Source organism: Hemitrygon akajei, chromosome 4 (assembly GCF_048418815.1).
Source record: "Hemitrygon akajei chromosome 4, sHemAka1.3, whole genome shotgun sequence".
Classification (NCBI taxonomy): Eukaryota; Metazoa; Chordata; class Chondrichthyes; order Myliobatiformes; family Dasyatidae; genus Hemitrygon; species Hemitrygon akajei.
In genome coordinates, this window is record NC_133127.1 from 8,061,650 (window position 1) to 8,084,062 (window position 22,413).

Here is a 22,413-nt window from a genome sequence, read left to right on the forward strand (position 1 = left end):
CTCTGCACCATTTCTATAGTTTCCACATCCTTCCTGTAGTGCGGTGACCAGAACTGAGCACAGTATTCCAAGTGGGGTCTGACCAGGGTCCTATATAGCTGCAACATTACCTCTCTCCACTTTCTCATCCCAGGTCATTTATAAAAATCACAAATATTAGGGATCTCAGTACAGATCCCTGAGGCACACCACTGGTCACCGACCTCCATGCAGAATATGACACATCTACAACCACTCCTTGCCTTCTGTGGGCAAGCCAATTCTGGATCCACAAAGCAAGGTCCCCTTGGATCCCATGCCTCCTTACTTTCTCAAAAAGGGTTGCATGGGGTACCTTATCAAATGCCTTGCTGAAATCCATATACACTACAACCACTGCACTACCTGCATCAATGTGTTTAGTCACATCCTCAAAAAATTCAATCAGGCCCGTAAGGCACGACCTGCCTTGGACAAAGCCATGTTGACTATTCCTAATCATATTATGCCTCTCCAAATGTTCACAAATCCTGCCTCGCAGGATCTTCTCCATCAACTTACCAACCACTGAAGTAAGACTCACTGATCTATATTTTCCTGGGCTATCTCTACTCCCTTTCTTGAATAAGGGAACAACATCTGCAACCCTCCAATTTTCCAGAACCTCTCCTGTTCCCATTGATGATGCAAAGATCATTGCCAGAGGCTCAGCAATCTCCTCCCTCACCTCCCACAGTAGCCTGGGGTATATCTCGTCCAGTCCCAGTGACTTATCCAACTTGATGCTTTCCAAAACCTCCAGCACATCCTCTTTCTTAATGTCTATATGCTCAAACTTTTCAGTCCACTGTAAGTCATCCCTACAATCACCAAGATCCTTTTCCATAGTGAGTACTGAAATAAAGTGCTCATTAAGTACCTCTGCAATCTCCTCCAATTCCATACACACTTTTCCACTGTCACACTTGATTGGTCCTATTCTCTCACGTCTTATCCTCTTGCTCTTCACATACTTGTAGAATGCCTTGGGGTTCTCCTTAATCCTACTTGCCAAGGCCTCCTCATGGCCCCTTCTGGCTATCCTAATTTCATTCTTAAGCTCCTTCCTACTAGTCTTGTGATTTCCTAGATCTCTACCATTACCTAGTTTTTTGAACCTTTTGTAAGCTCTTTTCTTCTTGACTAGACTTTCAACAGCCTTTGTACACCATGGTTCCTATACCCTACCATCCTGTCCCTTTCTCATTGGAATGAACCTGTGTGGAAAGCCTTGCAAATATCCCCTGAACATTTGCCACATTTCTGCCGTACATTTCCCCGAGAACATCTGTTTCCAATTGATGACGAGAGACCTTTCAGAGCTGCAGAATTCCTCTGCCTTCATTGCCATTGTGATGTGTCATCCTTTTCTGCCACAGCTCCACTGTTGAGGTCTTGGTTTGATCGCTCTGTCTAAAATCTCCCCCTTAACCTTACCACTATGGGTGACAATACCAGGAGCTAAGCTCAAGGCAACATTGCTCTGAAAGTCTCAGGAACTCACGGCAAGATGACAATCTTTGGAGAAGAATATATTAAATATTCACTTAATTTACTTCCTTAAACATGACATTGGACAGATTAAAGGATAATCTTGAGAAGATACTCTGGAGGTGTCAAGCCTGCACAATGTCCTTTTCTATGTCAAAAGCTGGAAATTTAGAAGGACACCTTATACAAGACCCAGAGCAAAATATGACTAGGCTCATTTCAATGTACTCCAGATTTCCATATCTGCACAATGGCATGCTAGAGGATCTGATCTCCAACTCTGCTACTGGTCTTCATAATGATAATAATTATTATCATTAATTATAATGGTAATTTTTATCATTATTACAGAGCATTTTTCTTACATATAAATGAAAGATAAAAAGGATGGAAGTTCAAAGCAAGGTTAAATAAATAGTCTTTGAGCTGGAGTTTAAAAGTGTCAATTAGGTCTGTATCCCTTATTGCTGAGTTCCGCAGTAGTTCAGAAAAGCTGATCTTCCAGTTATCTTTCGCTAACACTTGACACTGAGCCCAAAAGCAAAGCAAGACCATCCTTAGTTAAGGGCTGGCATATTGAACCCATGCACTTGTCCGGGTCACATACCCTGACTGGAAAATAAGAGTAGATTTACTGAGTCCTGACGAAGGGTCTCGGCCCGAAATGTCGACAGCGCTTCTCCCTATAGATGCTGCCTGGCCTGCTGTGTTCCACCAGCATTTTGTGTGTGCTGTTATAGATTTATTATAATTTATTTACAGACAGAATTTGTATATTCTCCCCATGACCGTATGTGTTTTCTTCAGGTGCTCCAGTTTCCTCCCATATTCCAAAGATATACGGGTTAGGGTTAGTGAGTTGTGGGCATGCTACGTTGGCGGCAGAAACGTGCCGATACTTGCAGGCTGCCCAGCATAATCCTCACTGATTTGGTTTAATGGAAATGACATCTTTCACGATGTGCTTCGATGTACATGTAACAAGGAAAGCTAATTTCTATGTAATTTCAAACATTTTTCTATGCTTTAAAATCTATGCTTCAATTTATTTTGCATCATTTTTAAATTATTTAACTCATTTGGAATTGTTTTTAAATGCCTCTAATCACTTTTGACAGCAGCCAGCTGCCCTTATCTGAGACTCGTTTGATGCAAGTGTCCTTGGCTTTGTTCCAGTACACACCATCTGCAACCATCTTGGGCTGCGCCCAGACCAAGAAGAGGTCAAAAATACTATTCAATCATTGAATCTTTCCAGAACAAATAAAATCCCTGTTGAAATGCCTAGCCATAGGAGAGAAATATTTAGGGCATGAATTCATGCTCTCGGTTTCCTTGGCTTAACAGAAGACAATATGTCAGTAGACATTAGAAATGCCATAATCATGATTACCTTCAAGGAGCAAGACAATCCAATTTCAGTAATTACATAGTGTTCTCCCTGCTATCTGAAGCAGTGAAAGTCAATGTAAGGTCCTTTCTCCACTATCTTCTCCAAGAGAATGAAGTTCTCCTCCCAAATAGTTTCCATCTGAAGGGAGAAAAACACATTTTGTTTTGAATGTGTAGACAAGTATACAGAGACGGCACCAATTACTGCAGCTAATGCAAATTTAAGCAATTCCACAATCGTCACAATTGAAAAATCCTTTTCAGAACAGTTTATTCACAGAAATGTATTTCTGTTGCATGTCGGCTACATGTCACAGGCAAAGTCCTCCCCACCACTGAGCATAGCTACAAAGAGTGCTGACACAAGAAAGCAGCAGCCGTCAGCAAGACCAAAATCTCTTCTTGCTGCTGCCAATGGGAGGTGGTGCAGGAGCATTAGGTGCACTTCAGGAACAGTTATTACCCTTCACTCTTCAGGCTCGGGAACCAGTGTGGATGATCTCACTGACCTCTATTCTGAATAGATTCTATAATCTAGAGACTCATTTAAAGGATTGTACAACTAACTCATGTTTATAGTAATACTTATACTTGTTTATTTTTTTTATTTGTGTAGTTTGTCTTCTTGCACCTTGATTTTTGTCAGTCTTTCTTGATTCAAGTGTATTTCCTTGTTCTATTGTGAATGCCTGCAAGAAAATGAACCTCAGTGTAGCATATGGTGACATATATGTACTTTGATAAGAAATTTACTTTAAACATTGATTAAATTTTGGACCTGATATGAACCAACAGGCTTACCACAAACCTAATCCCAGTGTAGAAAGAGGCAAAACAAAAACAGTACCCTCAGTCCAACCTTCCTCTCAAATCTTTCTCTCTGCAATATGACCTCTACAGAGACAGCAGCATTAATAACTGTGCCACATTGTAAATTGATAGCTGATTCAAGATAAAGACAGAGTTCTATACAATTCCATGGTTCTTTGCTGTGTCATTAATGTTTGTAATGTGAAATACATAATGAATTTATTTTACACATAAGAAAAAAAAGCAGGATTTAATGATAATTTGAAACTTCCACTGCAGGATTTAATTACTCTGAAACAGCTGGTGGCTACACTGCCTTTATTAAAAGATAATGGCCCCTTTACCATATTAAAAGAACAAAAATTGCACTCCTCCTTCTCTCTGAACTACTTTCTGAGTGCAATCCTAACTTCGTATGCTCATCCCCAGTTCTGACTCTGTTTTTCTTTTATGGCCAACACAACATTAGAAATAGATAGGCTCATCATTCAGAGATGGAGATACAGCCAAATATAAATCTGAGCAATAAATGTTGATTAGGAAACTGGGCAAATTCTCTTCTCCACTTTGGTGCCATGTCTTCTGAGAAAGCAAATTGAGATGTCAAGTTTTATGTTTAATATTTCATTAACACAATAAAACTCATCAACAATAAAAAGTCCCCTACTTAATTTCATGCTCCACCTTCCTCTCCTACTGGATTCTATTATCCGAAGCCCTTTGTCATCTCCTCATCATTTCCCGCCCTCTGTCACTATTCTCATCTTTCTTTCTTCTTTTGACAATCATCACTCCTCACCGGGATATAGCCATCCCTATTTGCTGTTGTTCCACCACTTCCATCCACCATTTTTACTTCTATTGCTCAACTTTCTTTCAGTCCAGATGAAGGGTCTTGACTGTGCATTTCCCTTCAGAGATGCTGCGCTCCACAAGGATCTTGTTTTCACCAATTAATAATTGACTACCTGATTTTTTTAAACTTGGTTCAGCGGAGAGCTCTCTTATTTTTGAGTCAGAAACTTGTGACTCATATTTAAAAGCTAACTACACAAGATAACGTCATAACTTTAGCATTTCGTAAAGATGTGATGAACCCTACTGTAAATTAAGGAAGCACAGTGTATAGCTCACATTCAAGGATCCAAAGCTTTGAATTAAGACTATGAGACCATAAGAGATTGGACCATCAAGTCTGGTCCACCATTTCATCATAGCTGATCCATTATCCCTCTCAGTACCAATCTCCTGTCTTCTCCCCACATCCTTTCATGTCCTGACCAATCAAGAATCTATCAACCTCTGCTTTAAATACACCCAATGATGGCCTCCACAGCCATATGTGGCAATGAATTCCACAGAATCACTGCTCTATGGCAAACTGAAATTCTTCCTTAAATCCCTTCGAGTAGGTTGCCCTCTATTCTGTGGCTGTGACTGCTGGTCTTAGACTCCCCCACCATAGGAAACATCCTCTCCACATCCACATTATTAAGGCCTTTCAACATTAAATAGGTTTCAATGAGGTCACCCCTTATTCTCCTAAATTCCAGTGAATAGAAGTCCAGAGTTATCTGACACTCCACATATGACAACCCTTTCAATCCTGGAATCATTTTCATGAATCTCCTTTGAAGCCTCTCCAATGTCAACACATCCCTTCCTAGATAAGGGGCCCAAACCTGCTCACAATACACCAACTGAGGCTTCACCAGTACTTTATAAAGTATCAACATTACATCGTTGATTTTATACTGTAGTCCTCTCGAAATGAATGCTAACATCCCATTTGCCTTCCTCACCAACAACTCAACCTGCAAATTAACCTTAAGGGAATCCTGCTCAAGGACTCCCAAGTCTATTTGCACCTCAGAGTTTTGAATTTTCTCCCCATTTAGAAAATAGTCTATCTTTTTATTTCTTCTACTAAAGTTCACGACCATACACTTTCTGACATTGTATCCCATCTGCTATTTCTTTGCCCATTCTCCTAATCTGCCTAAGTCCTTCAGAGCCCCCTCTATTTCCTCTAAACTACCTATCCCTCCACCTATCAACATATCGTCCGCAGACCTGGCCATAAAGCCATCAAAACCATCATCCAAATCATTGACAATATCACATAAAAAGCATCTATGGAACAACATTAGTTATCAGCAGTCAGCCAAAAGAGGCATATTTTTTCCCACTCTTTGCCTCCTGCTTATCAGCCAATGCTCTATCCATGTTAGTATCTTTCCTGTGATACCATGGGCTCTTCCTAAGCAGCCTCACATGTGGCAGCTTGTCAAAGGGCATCTGAAAATCCAAATACACAACATCGATTGATTCTCCTTTGTCTAGACTGCTTGTTATTTCTTCAAAAAATTTCAGCAGATTTGTCAGGGAAGATTTTCCCTTGAGGGAACCATGCTGACCACAGCCTATTTTATCATGTACTTCCAAGTACCCTGAAACCACATTCTTACCAATCAATTCCAACATCTTTCCAACCACTGATGTCAGACTAATAGGCCTATAGTTTCCTTACTTTTGCCTCTCTCCGTTCTGAAAGAGTGAAGAGAAATTTGCAATTTTTCCAGTCCTCTGGAATCATGCCAGAATCAATTGATTCTTGAAAGATCATTACTAGTGCCTCAGCCATCTCATTCAGAACTATGTGCTGTAGACCACCTGGTCCAGGTGTCTCATCTCCATTCAGACCTTTCAGTTTCCCAAGAACCTTCCTCCTAGTTATGGCAATTTCACACATTTCTGACCCTTGATCCTCTGGAACTACCACCATAATGCTATTGTCTTCCACAGTGAAGACTAATGTAAAATACTTATTCAGTTCATTTGCCATTTCTTTGTCATCCAACAAAGAGGTTTCTTTATCTCTCTAAGACCAATTCCTAATGGTCCAATATCTACTCTTGCTTTACATTTTATTAATCTGAAGAAACTTTTGGTATCCTCTTGTCATGTCCTGGTTTCATTGATCGTGTAATGTTTTTTTTCTGTAGAAGCAGTGTTTGAGTTATAGCTAGACATAACAGGTGTCTGACTCCATTATGAACTGGGTTTTTTCCTTGGCTGGAGATGAAGTGAGAAAACACTGGAGAGAACCAGTCATAGATTCAACCTGGCGGGGGACTGTGATTCGATGGAACAAGGTGCGGCTGTGGACTGAGGATTGGTGAATATGACTTCTGAAAGAGTTGAGCTCAAACTTCTGCACATTTGACTGTTTAATTAAAATGAGCCCTTTTTGTTTTTTTTCTTTTTTTTACTAACCCTTTAGTTAAGATTCATAACTATAATTCCTTTAATTGTATGCAGTGTGCTGCCTGTTATTTCTTGGCACTGAGTTGCAACAGGATAGCAGATTACACAGTATTTGCACAAACTGGGGTTTGGGGTGGGAGAGCCATCCCAATCTCATGAATTTGGCGGGACCGGAGTGTGAATTCCCTAGATTTAAGCAGCCCAAAGAAACCAAGGTTTTATTCTTTAATATTATTGGCTAGGTTACCTTCATATTCCACCTTTCGCTTCTTTATGACTTTATAATTGCCTTCTGTTGAGTTTTTAAAAGCTTCCCAAAGCTCTTACTTCCCATTAATATTTGCCCCATTATAAGCTTTCTCTTTGGCTTTTATGTTGACTTTGAATACACTTGTCAGCCGCATTTGTGTCACCTTGTCTTTAGAATACTTCTTCTTTGGGATGTGTATATGCTGCATCATCTGAATTGCTCCCAGAAATTCCAGTCATTGATGCCCTGGCTTTTCCCCTACTCATGTTCCCTTCCAATCAATTTTGGCCGTCTCCTCTCTTGTGCCTCTGTAATTTGTTTCACTCCACTGTATTACTGATACATCTGACTTTAGCTTCTCCTTCTCAAATTGCAGGGTGAATTCTACCATTTTGTGGTCATTGGCCATGAAGTTCACTAACCAATTCCAGTTCATTGCACAACACACAGTCCAGAATAGCTTATCCCCTGGTGGGCTCAGCTAGAAAGCCATGTCATTGGCATTCTAGAAATTACCCCTTTAGCGATCCAGATGAACCTGATTTTCCCAATCTACCTGCATATTGGAAACCTGAATGACTATTGTAACATTGACCTTTTGATATGCACTTTCTATCTCCCTTTGTAATTTGTAGACCAGATCTTTATTACTGCTTGGGTGCCTATGTATAATTCCCGTCAAGGTCTTTTTATGCTTGAAGTTTCTTCGCTCAACCTACAACAATTCTACGCCTTCTGATCATATGTCACCTCATTTTAATGCTTTGATTTCATTTTTTACCAACAGAGCACATCATCTCTTCTGTGTGTCTGCATGTCCTTTCAATATAATGTCCTTTCATTAAGTTCCCAGCTATAATATTCTTTCAGCTGTGATTCAGTGATGCCCGCAATGTCATACATGCCATTCTGTAACTGTGCTACAAGTTCATCTACCTTATTCTGTATTCTGAGTGCATTCAAATATAACACCAGTCCTGTGTTCATCCTTTGCAATTTTGTCTGTCTTTTACCTTGCAACTCATCCCATTGACTGCAATATTGCCCTTTCTTCAACCTCTCCTTGCTTGTAATCTCTCACCACACTCCCTTTGTTTGTAACCCACCTACCCCACCCTTAGCCCTGTCACTCCAGTCCCAATCCCACTGCCAAACCAGTTTAAACCTTCCCGAGCAGCTCTAGAAAACCTTCCTGCAAGGATATTGCTCTCCCTTGTGTTAAGGTGCAGCACATCCTTTTTGTACAGGTCATACCTTCTCGAGAAGAGCTCCCAAAGGTCCGTAAATCTAAAACCCTGCTCCCTGCACTAGTCCCTCAGCCACACATTGATCTGCCAAATGATCCTATTCTTGCCTTCACTGGCACTTGGCATGGGCAGCAATTCAGAGATTTCTATCCTGTTTCTTTCGCTTTCTCCCTAGCTCTCTGAAATCGTACTTCAAGACCTCCTCACCTTTCCTACCTATGTCAATGGTGCCAATATGTACCAAGAGGACTGCTCACACTCCCCCTTTAGAATGATATGGAGTTGATCCAAGATATCCCTGACCCTGGAACCTGGGATGACATCTGGGTGTCTCCATCTTGCCCACAGAATCTTGTCTCCCTTCCTCTGACTATGGAATCTCCTGCAGTCCTCACTGCAATCCTCTCTATCTCCATTCTCTTCTGAAACATGGCACCAGACTCAGTGCCAGAGACCCAGTAGCTGGAGTTCCCCTATGGTAGGTCATCCCCCTCAGAGGTATCCAAAGTGGTATACTTTTTATTGAGGAGAATGGTCACAGGGGCACTCTGCACTGGCTGCCCATCTTCCTTCCCAGTCACACAGTTTCCTGCCTCCTGTAACCTAGCAGCGACTATGTCCCTGTCACTCATATCTACCACTTCCTCAGCCTCCCTTATCAACCCAAGGTCATCGATCTGCAGCTCCAGTTACTGAACATGTTCTCTGAGGAGCTGCAGCCCAGTACACCTAGTGCTGATGTGGTTATCCAGGAGGCTGAAGGTCTCCCAGAATTCCCACATCTCACACACGGAACAAAACATTGCCCCAGAGCCATTCTCACTTCACTAACTGTGTCCTAACAGACAAGGAATGAAAAAGAAAAAAGAAAAAGAAAATTATTAGAAAACCTACTTCACTCAAGCCTGATCTCACCGAAGCCTGTTAAGCAAAAGCTTCCCCACTCTAACACTGGCCCACTGACAACAATGGCCACTCGGCTTGCTGTTGCCTTTTGATTTGCCCTTTCTAATGAATCCATTTCATTGATTGGGCACAGTCCAAATCTGAAGAGATTTGCCTTTTTAATCTTGAGTGTGAAATTAAGTGAAAACGTAGCTCTTTTCTTGTGGTCCCGCTCACCAAATTAAGTGTTCAACTGGTTAAGAAATTGTGCCATTGAATTATAGGACATTATTTTAAAGTGTAAGTTTCAGAGAAAGCAGGTTACACCTATTTTAAGAAGCGCAGAGAAAATGTCCCACTGTGTCAAACTTGGCACTGTTCATTTACCTACCTTATGTGAAAAGAACATTAATCAGTTCAGAATCAATGAGTCAGCTTTGTGGCAAGTCTGCCCTGTGCTTGAAGTTACATAGTGAAGCTGATGATAAAAATCTTGCTGTTATGTCTAATGAAATGTTATATCTTTGTTCATTTCCATAGATGCTGCTTGACCTGCTGAGTTCCTTCAGCATGTTCTGTGTATTACTCTGGACTTTCATCATCTACAGAATCTTTTGCATTTATATATCATGAATGTTATATTTTGGAATTCAAACGTATAAGGATGTAAGGATCAAGTTCAGGTAAAGGTCACAGGTGCCAAGGTAATGTTGTTGCTCATGAAGATTTATTAAAAGCAATTCAACATACATGAAACAATTTAACAAGATGATTACTAATATGATTAGTAAAATAAAATGTACTTTTCAAAGCTTCAGTATTAGTTTGCATGCCCTGGAAATGTCATTAAACATTCTTTTTATTTACTTTTATTTTTATTTATTATTGAGATACAGCACTGAATAGGCCCTTCCTGCCTTTCAGGTTGTGCAGCCCAGCAAATCCTGATTTAATGTTAGCCTATTCACAGGAAAATTTACAATGAACAATTGACCTACCAATAAGAACGTCCTTGGACTGTGGGAGGAAACTGGAGCACCGGAGGAAACCCACGCAGTCATAGGGAGAACATACAAACTTCTTAAAGACATGAATGCATAGAGTACCTGTGTAAGGCAGGGTCAACGTTACTATCTGCCATGGACTTCTCTTTCCATTGCCACTAAGTCACACTCCTTAATGGTGTGCATGTGAGTGCCAAATAGGATTTTCCCATATCTTGCAAGCTTAGTGTAAACATTCTCCCATCTGGGTCAACTCCATTGAAAATAGGTTCATGAACCACTAGGCAGGGGTTCTCAAACTGGGGTACACAGACCTCTTCTTTAATGGTATTGGTCTATGGCACAAAAAAGGTTAGGAACCCCTGCTGACCAAGGAAGTGCTGAGCTGTCAAAACAGCCATTGTGTTAATGAAATGTTTAACTGAGACCATCATTTGTCTTCTCAGGAAGACATAAAGGAGCACATGACACCAAAGAAGAGTAGATTATTCAGACAGTTTCCTGATCAACATCTATTGCTCAAATTTACATTTGGTTGTATCTCCATTCCTGAATGATGAGGCTATTTCTAGTGCTACAGTGGTCATGAAAGAAAAACAAAGGTTGAGTCAGAACTGGGATGAGCATGTGGTTAGTGTAGTCAGGCGGGAACTTACAAGGTGGTTTAGAGGGAAGGAGGAGTGCAACTTTTGTTGTTTTAATATGGCATGGAGAAGCTACCTTTTAATAGAGCCAGCGTTGCCACCAGCTGTTTCAGGGTAATCAAATTTTGACGTGGAAGTTTCAAATTGCCATTAAGTCGTGCTTTTTCCTCTTGAGCATAAAGACTTAATGGCTATTTCAGGAGCTGGTGCTGTTGAATGATGTTTTATCAATTTGGCACTCTTCCAGCTTAAATGTGCTCATCATTCATGCGATTCACACTTCACAAACGAGGGACATAGTAGCACCATTAGCATTGGAGAAATGGGAGTTACCCAGCCAAATTTATCACCGAAGAAAGCTAGAAGCAATATGAAACTAATGGTGAATTATGAACACAATGAGTTCCCATTTTATAAAGTATTACCAGTAACAGTATCACAGCAGATGAAGCTTCCTATCCAACCTATTCAATCTGCTCAAACAAATCTTCATTTTTATTTTATTTAGAGCAGGGGTGTCAAACTCATTTTAGGTCACGGGCCGGATTGAGCAAAATGCAGCTTCATGCGGGCCGGATCAGTCGGACGCGTGCAAACGCAGCTTTCGTTGCCTCCGTTTTTTCAGCCTACTCTCATGTATCTCAGTCTCTGCTATAACTACAAAGTGTTTCACTTTACAAATTCCGTTTCTTATGAAGAAGACTGCTGAGCAAGACTGCCGAATAAACACTAAAAACCCTGAAAACCTGGTACCTGAATAAACTCAGCATTAGCCATATCATACGCCATAGGTGCTTCGATTAGTGGGGCCAGCTTTAATAGTAATTAGATATTATCTCGCGGGCCAAAGATAATTCCACCGCGGGCCGGATTTGGCCCGCGGGCCTTGAGTTTGACATATATGATTTAGAGATACAGCACGGAACAGACCCTTCCAGCCTAACAAGCCGCCAAATCCAGCAAACCACCTATTTAACACTAGTCTAATCACAGGACAATTTACAATGACCAATTCACCTACTGAACAGTTTGTCTTTGGACTGTGGAGGGAAACTGGAGCTCCCTGTGAAAACATACACATTCATAGGAAGAACATGAAAACCCCTTACAGACAGCGTGGGAATTGAACTTCAATCTCCAACATGCCAAGCTGTAATAGCATCATAGCTCATTAATATGTCATCACATGGGGTCATAGTCTATGCATGGAAACAGGCCCTTTGGCCTTCTGAGTTCACACCAACCATAGAATGCAAATTAATCCCACAATAACCCCACTGCATTCTTATCAACTGCCTCCATATTCTACCATTCATCTGCACTTAATGGTGCAATTTATGGTGACCAATTATTTATGGTGACTATTCCACATGTCTTTGCAATTTGGGAAATAAGCAAAGCATCTAAAGGTACCAGGGAGGACTTACAACCTCCAAAGACAGCACCAGGGGTCAAGATAGAAACAGGGTCACTGAGTGTTGAGGCAATTTTTCTAACAGTCACATGGTTGTATCAGATCTGTACAGTCCTACAGACTAATACAAAGATTTTCTCCTGCAAGTGCACTGTTTGGTGCTTTCACACTTAGGTACATCTAGGTGTGTATGGAGCTAAGACGGTCATTCACAACATGACAGTCATCTCTAAAGTGAAACAGGAGAGAATAGCTGAGTAGTGACTTAAACTTACCCGATTTCCATAGATAGAGGATAACTCATGAGAAGCAAAATGAAAGTTGCGACTGGAGGTTTGGGAATAACTAAAAAAAAAATCCATTTCTCTATTGCTTACATTGATTTCTGTGTTACAGCTGGGAACTGCTGCGGAATGGTAAATTTTAAGGCATTTAATTAATTCTACACTCTTACAGAAAAAATAATAGACTATCTGATATTTCAAAAATTTGAAAAAAATATTGAGAATTAACAATTAATTCACAGAATATTTTACAACAGCAAAAAGAGATTCTACCCATCACATTCTCGCTGGCTCTTTTAAGGTGCTCTCTAATCAGCTCTATTTTTCTCCTCTTTGCCTGCAGATTTTCAGCATTCTTCAATAATAAAAATTACTGATTTCCACTTTGACAAGTAACATTAAATCTATTTTGCAATGCTTTCAGATATTGGACTTCATATCATAAGAACTCACTACATAAAGTTATCCTTCTTAAATCCCTGGTTCTCTCACTAATTATCTTTAATCTATATTCTATTGCTGTATTACTATTTCCTTCAAGTGTAAAAGCATATCTCTTTATTTTTTCTATTAATACTCTCATGATTTTAATAATATCTTTAAATATCTCATTATTGTTTCCTGCACTGTTTCCCAAGAACAAGCCTATTTTCTCTGAATTCCACCTACATTCAGACCCCTGTTAAATTGGTATTGCCTGTTAAATTTCTTCTGCAAACTCAGCAAGAATGTTTTGACATCCAAAAAATGTGGTGACCAGAAATGGAAAAGATTCACCAGCTGAAACCAAACTGATGAATTATAATTAGAATCCATCTCCAATTTATTTCTCCATTTATAAATATTAAGGATCCCCTAAATGATAGAAATGGTAATTGAGTTATAGATCAATGGCTTTAAAATATCTTGGGGCATTCTGAAGTATTTAATAAATGCATGTGTAAATATACACTCTTTAAATACAGAAGGTACCAAATAAGGTTTCCATTGATTATGTGTTCATGGTCTTCTGCTGCTGTAGCCCATCCACTTTAAGGTATCCCATGTTCTGTGTCCAAAGATGCTGTTCTATACTCCGCTGTTGTACTGCGTGGTTATTTGAGTTGCTGCTTCCTTCCTGTCAGCTTGAGCCTGTCTTCCCATTCTCCTCTGACCTCTCTCATTAACAAGGTATTTTCACCCACAGAATGCTCACTGGATTTTTTTTTGTTTTTTCACACCATTTTCTGTAAACTTTTGCATGAAAATCCCAGGAGATCAGCAGTTTCTAAGATATTTAAAGCGCCCGTCTGGCACCAACAATCATTCCAACATCAAAGTCACCTACATCATATTGCTTCCTCCATTCTGGTATTTGGTCTGAACAACAACAAAACTTCTTGACCATATCTGCATGTTTTTATGCATTGAGTTTCTGTCACATGGTTGACTGATCAGACATTTGCATGAACAAGCAGGTGTACCTAATAAAGTTGCCACTGAGTTTAATTTCTCTCAGAGCCACAGAATTATAAATGACATAGCATGGAAACGAACCCTTTGATACAACTGTTCCATGCTGACCCAGATGCCCATCCACACATGACCTAATTTCCTAAAACCTTCCAAACATTTCCTATCCATGTACCAGTCTTTTAAAAGTTGTTATTATACCTGCCTCAACCATTTCTTCTGGCAGTTCATTCCACATAGATATTGCCCTTTGGGTAAAATATACCCCTCAAGTCCCTACTAAATCTTTCTGCTCCCACCTTAAATCTATACCCTCTAGCTCTTGATTTCCCAATCTTGGGGAAAGAACTGAGTGTATTCACCCTTGTGTGTCTCTCATGATTTATACAATTCAATAAGATCACCTCTCGGTCTCAAGTGTTATAACGAACCAAGTCATAGCCAATCCAACCTCTCCCTATAAATTTTCTCTAAATTGTGCAACAGTTCTCATTTAAGTAGATGATCTGATGACCTGCTTTAGTCAGTATCTCTCTCCCTCTCCCTCTCCCCCCCCACCTCTCTTGTTATCTTCTATTATTATATCTGGACAGTTGTTATGGATTGTCCTATCTGTAATAATAGATTAAAAACAAGTTTCTATGGAGGTGGTGACAAAACTGGTAAGCTGCTGGCACGATATTTAAAGCAGCAGAATACGAATAGTGTTATACCTGCAATTAAGAAAGGGGATACATTAGTGTCATCATCGAAAGAAATAAATGAAGTCTTTCAACAGTTCTATGAACATCCATATGCATCACCATCTAATCACGACCAGGAGGAGCTGAATCAGTTTTTTGCTAACATAAAATCGCCTACATTATCCCCACAACAAGCTGAGTCCTTGGATGCCCCAATTACTGAGGATGAGGTCAGACAGGCTATTGCGGCTATGAAAGTGGGGAAATCTCCAGGTATGGACGGCTTCCCAGTTGAATATTATAAGAAATTTCTGGACATATTGGCTCCTATTCTAACAAAAATCTATTCAGAAGCATTTAATTTGGAATCTTTTCCTAATACATTTGATGAAGCATTAATATCGTTGATCTCAAAAAAAGATAGGGATGCAATAATAGACCCTTCCTATAAGCTTAATTAATGTGGACTGTAAGATACTGACTAAAATACTGGCTTTGCGATTACAAAAAGTATTGCCATCTATAATTAACACTGACCAGGTTGGCTTCATTAAAGGCAGGTCCCCAACTGGCAATTTAAGGAGATTACTGCACTTAATATGGCTGAACTCCCCAAGTAGTATCACAGTTTCTGCCATCTCCCTGGACACTGAAAAAGCCTTTGACAGGGTTGAGTGGAGATTTTTAACCATGGCCTTGTCATTCTTTGGGTTTGGCTCTATCTTTAAATCATGAATTAGAGTTTTGTATAAAAACCCTAAGGCTGCAGTTATTACAAATGGTATCATATCCCCATTTTTCAACATTTCACGGGGTACACGCCAAGGCTACCCCCTCTCCCCACTGTTATTTACGATTTTTTTGGAACCGTTGGCAGTCATGATTAGAGCAGATCCAAATATTAGAGGGGTGAAGGAAGGCGGAAAGGAGCATAAGTTGATGCTATGTGGTGACAGTATTTTATTACTGATTAGTGACCCTCCTAATTCCTTACCCCCACTAATGAAAACAATTCAATTATATTCTGAAGTTTCTGGTTTTAAAATCAACTGCAGTAAATCTGAGGCTATGCCAATGTCAAAATCGTGTTATTCAAATTCAGTATCTCAGTTTAATTGCAGATGGGTGCCAGTTGGAATGAAGTATCTGGGGGTCAAACTCAGAGTTTGGATGAAATAATTACTTTAAATTATGATCCATTATTGAGTAGGATAAGAAATAATCTGGATAAGTGGGGTCACTGCAACTGTCACTCTGGGGTAAAGTCAATGTAGTTAAAATGGTCATAGCACCTCAGTTTAACTATCTTTCTATGATGCTTCCTTTAAATATTTCAAGTTTGGTCTACAAGCAATACAACAAAATTATTAGTGACTTTCTATGGGATAAGAAGAAGCCCAGAATTAAAATGAGTAAGATGTGTATGTCTAGGGACATGGGTGGGCTCAGTCTACCAGATGTCAGGGCATATAAATTATCCTTTGAAATGACCAAGTTAGCTAAACATCGGGACAGGGCTGATGTTGATTTAGATTGGGTAGTTATAGAACAGAGCTTGGCTGCGCCACATTCTCCCCTTAACATTCTCTCACAACATGTGGAAAACAAGACTAATCTAAATCCTATACTATTTCACTCAAGGAGTACAATTCATAAAGCTTGTAGAATGTCACATTTAAATCAGTTATACTCCTCGCTCTGGAATAACCCTGCGATACGCATTGGGAAAAGAATGGTGTACTGGAAAGAATGGAAGATTAAAGGTGTAAATACAGTAGGTGATCTCTATGAGAATGGGATTTTTATGTCGTATGTGGATTTGCAGAGGAAATATAACTTTGTAGATAAAGGGAATTTCTGGAAGTATTTACAAATAAGACATTGCGTTAGTAGCATATTCAAGAATGGTGGCCCACAAAGTAACCCTTTAACTGAATACTTTACACTACCACAGGACGTTCATAAAGCATCAGTGTTTTATAAAATGTTCAAGCACTCTGTGGGTGAACCGTGTAACAATCTCAAAGCAGTATGGCAGAAGGATCTTGGAAGTGATATTGAAGATAATGAATGGTCAAATATTTTATCAAATGTGGGTAGATATATTAGGGAAGCGAGAGGGAAATTTATTCAGTATAAGATAGTACACAGATATTATTGAACACCAACTCTACAAAATGGGGATTGTTGATAATCATTTATGTTGGAAATGTAAAAATGAGGTGGGCACTTATTTTCACATGATTTGGGAGTGCTCCATAGTTCGTCCATTTTGGTGTAAAGTTCTTGATTTGTTGGGGATTTGGTCGGGTCCTACACTGCCCTTGTGCCCACGGCTTTGTCTGCTGGGTGATAGGACAATGATACCTAATGTAAACAATGACAAATTTACTATTTTAAAGGTGGGTCTCATCACAGCTGCAAGAATTATATTGCAAAACTGGAAAAAACCCAGCTGTCCCACTGTGAGGGAATGGACTGAGGAAATAGTTGAGATTTCATTACATGAACACATGTTGGGAAGAATTAACAGTGAGGGAAAAGTGCAAGACGCGTGGGATCAGTTTTGGTTGTATGGTAATTTAAACTTAAATTAGAAGTTTTTTTTTCTGTTTCTTAGTTTTATATGTTTTCCTGTCATGGGATGGCTGTATAAATATGCTGTTCTGTATCTGCTCTATGATATGCTGTGCTGCCTTGTAAAATAAGAATAAATAATAATAAAAATTTGAATTAAAAAATAATGGATCAGTCGAAATATAATTTGTAGGATTCTGACTTTAAAGCTGGATCAGGCTTGTATTTATAGTAAGGTATGGTTTCTTTTCTGAGTTTCTATTTTAAAGCAAGGTTTAATCATGAATGATGTTTGCCTCTTGTTTGTGCCCATGTAAGTAATCAGTTTGAGTTCAACTGTTGCAGGATCCTGCAACATGTTGAATTGTTTCTGAGCCAGATGTTCGATAATTCCTTGTCGACATTTAGTCTGCTTAGACTGTGGAGATGTCTCCCATGGAGTGTTGTACTCCTCTGTTGTTTATCATTTTCTTCACTAGTGATAATTTCTTCATTTTTCTAGTTGTGCTCTCATTTAAGTTTTGGGGGTTAATATTTCTTATCAGAATTGCATATGCTTGCATGGAGTGCTGAATCCTGTTTTTGTTGATAAAAATATATCCTTGGAAGTTTTATCTGACTGTTGTGCAGATTTTTAATGTCTGTAATTCCTTTTCCCCCTCCTGTCTTCGGTAGTGTTAATCTAAGCACATTCGAGTGGACATAATGTTTTCTGAAATTTGTCATTTCAGTTCTTGTTTTTCTTTGTAAATTTTCCAGGTAGGTTTCAGATCAAGATTTTATGCTGAAAAAAGTAGTTAATATAGGTTTAGCAGAAGTGTTTATTGACTTTGTTATATCTTTACTGTTGAGCTCTGTTTGGTAGATTTTCTTAAGCCTTGAAGTAAATTCTGTCAAAGGCTTTTCCTTTAATATGATATGAGCTATTTTCTTTCCTTGTTGATATCCCAGATATTTTCATGTTTTATATTCATCCATCAATTGTATTGTATCCTGCTGCTCTGTTTGGTATTCTATTAGCTCTATTGCACCTTTTCTTTATGTTTAATGTTCTTCATTTATCCAATCCAAAGTTAATATTTATATCTTTTGAAAATAGTTCTACTATTGGAATTATTTGCTTCAGCTTAAATGGTGAAGGAGCGTATAACTTCAAATTATCCATGTACAAAAGGTATATCAAGGTACAGTTCGTTTCATTGTTCTTAATTTGATACCCAGTTTTCATCTGTTTCAATAAATTAGAGAGCAGTTTTAAAGCCAGATAAACCATAGTGGACGAAGTGGGCTTGATTTAGAATTATGGTTTCAAAGGTACATTTAATGTCAGAGAAATGTATACATTATACATCCTGAAATTATTTTTCTTTGCAACCATCCACGAAAACAGAATGCCCCAAAGAATAAATGACAGTTAAATGTTGGAACCCCAAAGCAGCCTCCCTGCTCCCCCCTCCCACACGTAAGCAGCAGCAAAGCAACAATTCCCCCCCACCATTAGCAAAAAAAAGCATTGACACCCCCAATTCTATTATTCCATAGATTCTATTATGCAATCTATTATCAGTTGTTCTTTACATCCTTTCATACCCTAACGGCTTCCTTTCTGCTCTTCTGTACTATATTGTGGTTATCTAAGCAAGTGGTGATTAGTTGAGAGATACATAGAGACATAGAAACATGTGGTGGTTCATTTTGGTAGGTCAAATATGTTGGCAGAATATAGTATTAATGGTAAGACTCTTGGCAGAGTGGAGGATAAGAGGGAGTGTTTGAGTCCATAAGACACTCAAAACTGCTATGCAGGTTGACTCTGTGGTTAAGAAGGCATACAGTGCATTGGCCTTCAACTGTGGGATTCAGTTTAAGAGCCAAGAGGTAATGTTGCAGCTTTATAGGACCCTGGTCAGACCCACTTGGAGTACTGTGCTCATTTCTGGTCACCTCAATACAGGAAGGGCGTGGAAACCATAGAAAGGGTGCAGAGGAGATTTACATGGATTTTGCCTGGATTGGGGAGCATGCCTTATGAGAATAGGTTGAGTGAACTTGACCTTTTCCCCTTGGGGCAACAGAGAATGGGAGGTGACCTGAAAGTGGTGTGGAAGACAGAGGGGGCAATGATTGTGTGGATGGTCAGGGGCTTTTTCCCAGGGCTCAAATGGCTAGCATGAGAGGGCACGGTTTTGTATATAGAGCTTGTAAACAAGTAATAGGTCAATATTTCGATGGATCTTTTGTGACTTCCTCTTTAGGTAAAAAAAAATATGTTTTACCTTCTGTCAAAAATTCAGACACTTTTTCAGGATCTTTAAGAAAATTGTCGGTATGCATTAATAGGTACAGATTTACGTAAGTAAGTTTTTTATACCAATAATTATGAATATTATCACTGCCGGTACTTTTCCAGTTGTGGGTATTTTTATAAACTCTTTTATCAAATCCATTGTAACTTCAGATATTTGCATTTCTTCAGTCGTGTGTGTTTGTTCTTTTCCTTCCTAATCCTGTTTGCTTCTTAATTGTGCCTCACCCTGTTTGTCCAGAGATTAGACCAAAAGTTCATTATCTCTGTGCTTGTGGGTAATTCTGTGCTAGGGTTGGTGACATTTTGGTGCGTCATATTTAGTTTCAATGTCCTGTACGAACCTTTCTCATTGTTTCTGAACTGATAGTTCTGTTTTTTTCATCCGGTGCATTTCATGTATCTATTCAGTCCGGCTTTATATGCACCAAGCTTTTGTTTAAGTGTATCTATAAACTCTACTGTGCTTTTGTTAGGCTGATCGTATCTTGTATGGTTTTTCATTGATTCTGTTATGGTTCTCGGATTTACTGAGCATGCCGCAAGGGAACTAATCGCATGGTTGTATGTGGTGACATAAATGTACTTTGATAATAAATTTACTTTGAACTTCCTACTGGAGGAGGTGAACAGGAACAACACTTTCATAATGCTAAAGCAACATCAGCTGCAATGGATAGGTTATTTCACCGGATGCCCAACTCATGTCTCTCCAAATAGACTCTTTACTCCCAATTGAAGAAAGGTCTGCAATCCCGGCAGCTTCAAAGATAGCATCAGAATCAGCCTGAAGAAATTCAACACCACATCTGTAGATCCACCTGCAGGAAATCTGTTTAAGAAGGAGCTGCATTACGAGAGAGAGAGAGAGAGAGAGAGAGAGAGAGAGAGAGAGAGAGAGAGAGAGGAGAGAGAGAGAGAGAGAGAGAGAGAGAGAGAGAGAGAGCGAGAGAGCGAGAGAGAGAGAGAGAGAGAGAGAGAGAGAGAGAGAGAGAGAGAGAGAGAGAGAGAGAGAGAGAGAAAGAAAGAACAACCAAGGGACCCAAATATCAACCACCACCACCACCACTTACTCTTGCCCATAGTGCACCAGAATATGCGGATCCTGGATTGGAGTCTACAGCCATCTGAGGATGCACCACACCAATAGACATCTCTTCAGGAGAACATCATTCTCAATCGAGTGATCGTGCTACTGTGATCAAATTTTGTTCGAGTCAGATAATCACTCAGCACAGACTGAGGGCAGCCTGGGGTTGTTCAAGGCTGCAGATGAATTCAAATATTGCTTTCCTTTTTCACTTGAATAGATCCCACCACAGAAATGTACAGTTCAGTTTTCTTGAAGTTTTCCATTCTCAAGGCGCTTAACTCTCCATTTTTGTCAAGGTTAATTATTTATCACTTTCAATTATTAGCAAAGTCCAAGGAGCAACATTCTGCTTATTAAAATTAATTAAATTAAATACTTTCAGCTTCTAATCCATGATCTTACTGGTAACAAACACCAGAGCTATACTTGTGAGAATAGTAAATTATACTGGAGCTTAGCTGAAAATCCTGGAGTGATGGAGCATATATCTTTAAGTCCTAATGGGTGCAAATATTCACTTTAAGTCTCACGACTGGTCGGATATCAGGGGAGCTCAAATCTGTATGCATCTGTATTAACTAAGAAGGTACCAGTTAGTTAAATATACCAGTTAGTCAAGAATTAATTATGATTTCACAAAATCCATTATCTAAAAGCTACAGATAAAGGGAAGTGAAATATAATATTTTTCAGTACTTAACCAGTGAACTAATACTCAATATTAGCTAGAAGCCAACGCGAGAGAAATTTATGATGAACAGTAGTAGAGGATGCCCAGACACTCCCTCAGTGTTACCTAGTGATAGTTCAGATCCTCCAGTATAGCCCCAATGATGGCCCAGAAATTCCCTCAGTGTTGACCAAGACAGTCCCACAGTACGCCGATGTTAGCTGAGATACCCCCTCAGTGTTGCTGCAGCATTGGCTGAATAACTCTTTCAGCGTTGCCCTAGTGTTGGCCAAGACATTCCCTAATTTCTGTGCAGAAGTTGGCTGAGATGCTGCCTCGATGTTGCATCAATGTTGGCTGAGACACTCCTTCAGCGCAATGCCAGAATTGGCTGAGACTTTCCCTCAGAGTTGCCCCAATGTCACCCGGGCTCCCCCTGCGTGCTGCCCCAGTATTAGCACAGGCACTCATTTAATTCTGTCAGCTTTGTACTGCTGAACCGATGCTCATCCAATTGTTCTGTCAGTGCTGCCCCTGAGATGTCCCTACACTTCCTCAATGATGCCCCAGTTTTTATCCAGGTGCTAAATGGGAGTGCTAGATATTAAACATCCCTGGTGACTGAAGGACTCGATAGTCAGCTTCTACTTATAACCAATCAGCATCATGAAAGACCCCACCAACCCTGTAGATTCTCTCTTCTCCCCACTCCCACAGGACATAAGATACAAAAGCCTGAAACCACATGCCACTAGCTTCAAGGACAGCTTCTATCTCACTATTATCAGCCTCTTGAACAATAAGATAGAATCTTGATCTCACAATCTACTTCATTATGATCTTCAACTTTATTGCTTACCTGCACTGAACTTCCTCTGTAGTTTTTACACTTTATTCTGCATTTTTATTGCTTTACCTTGTTCTACC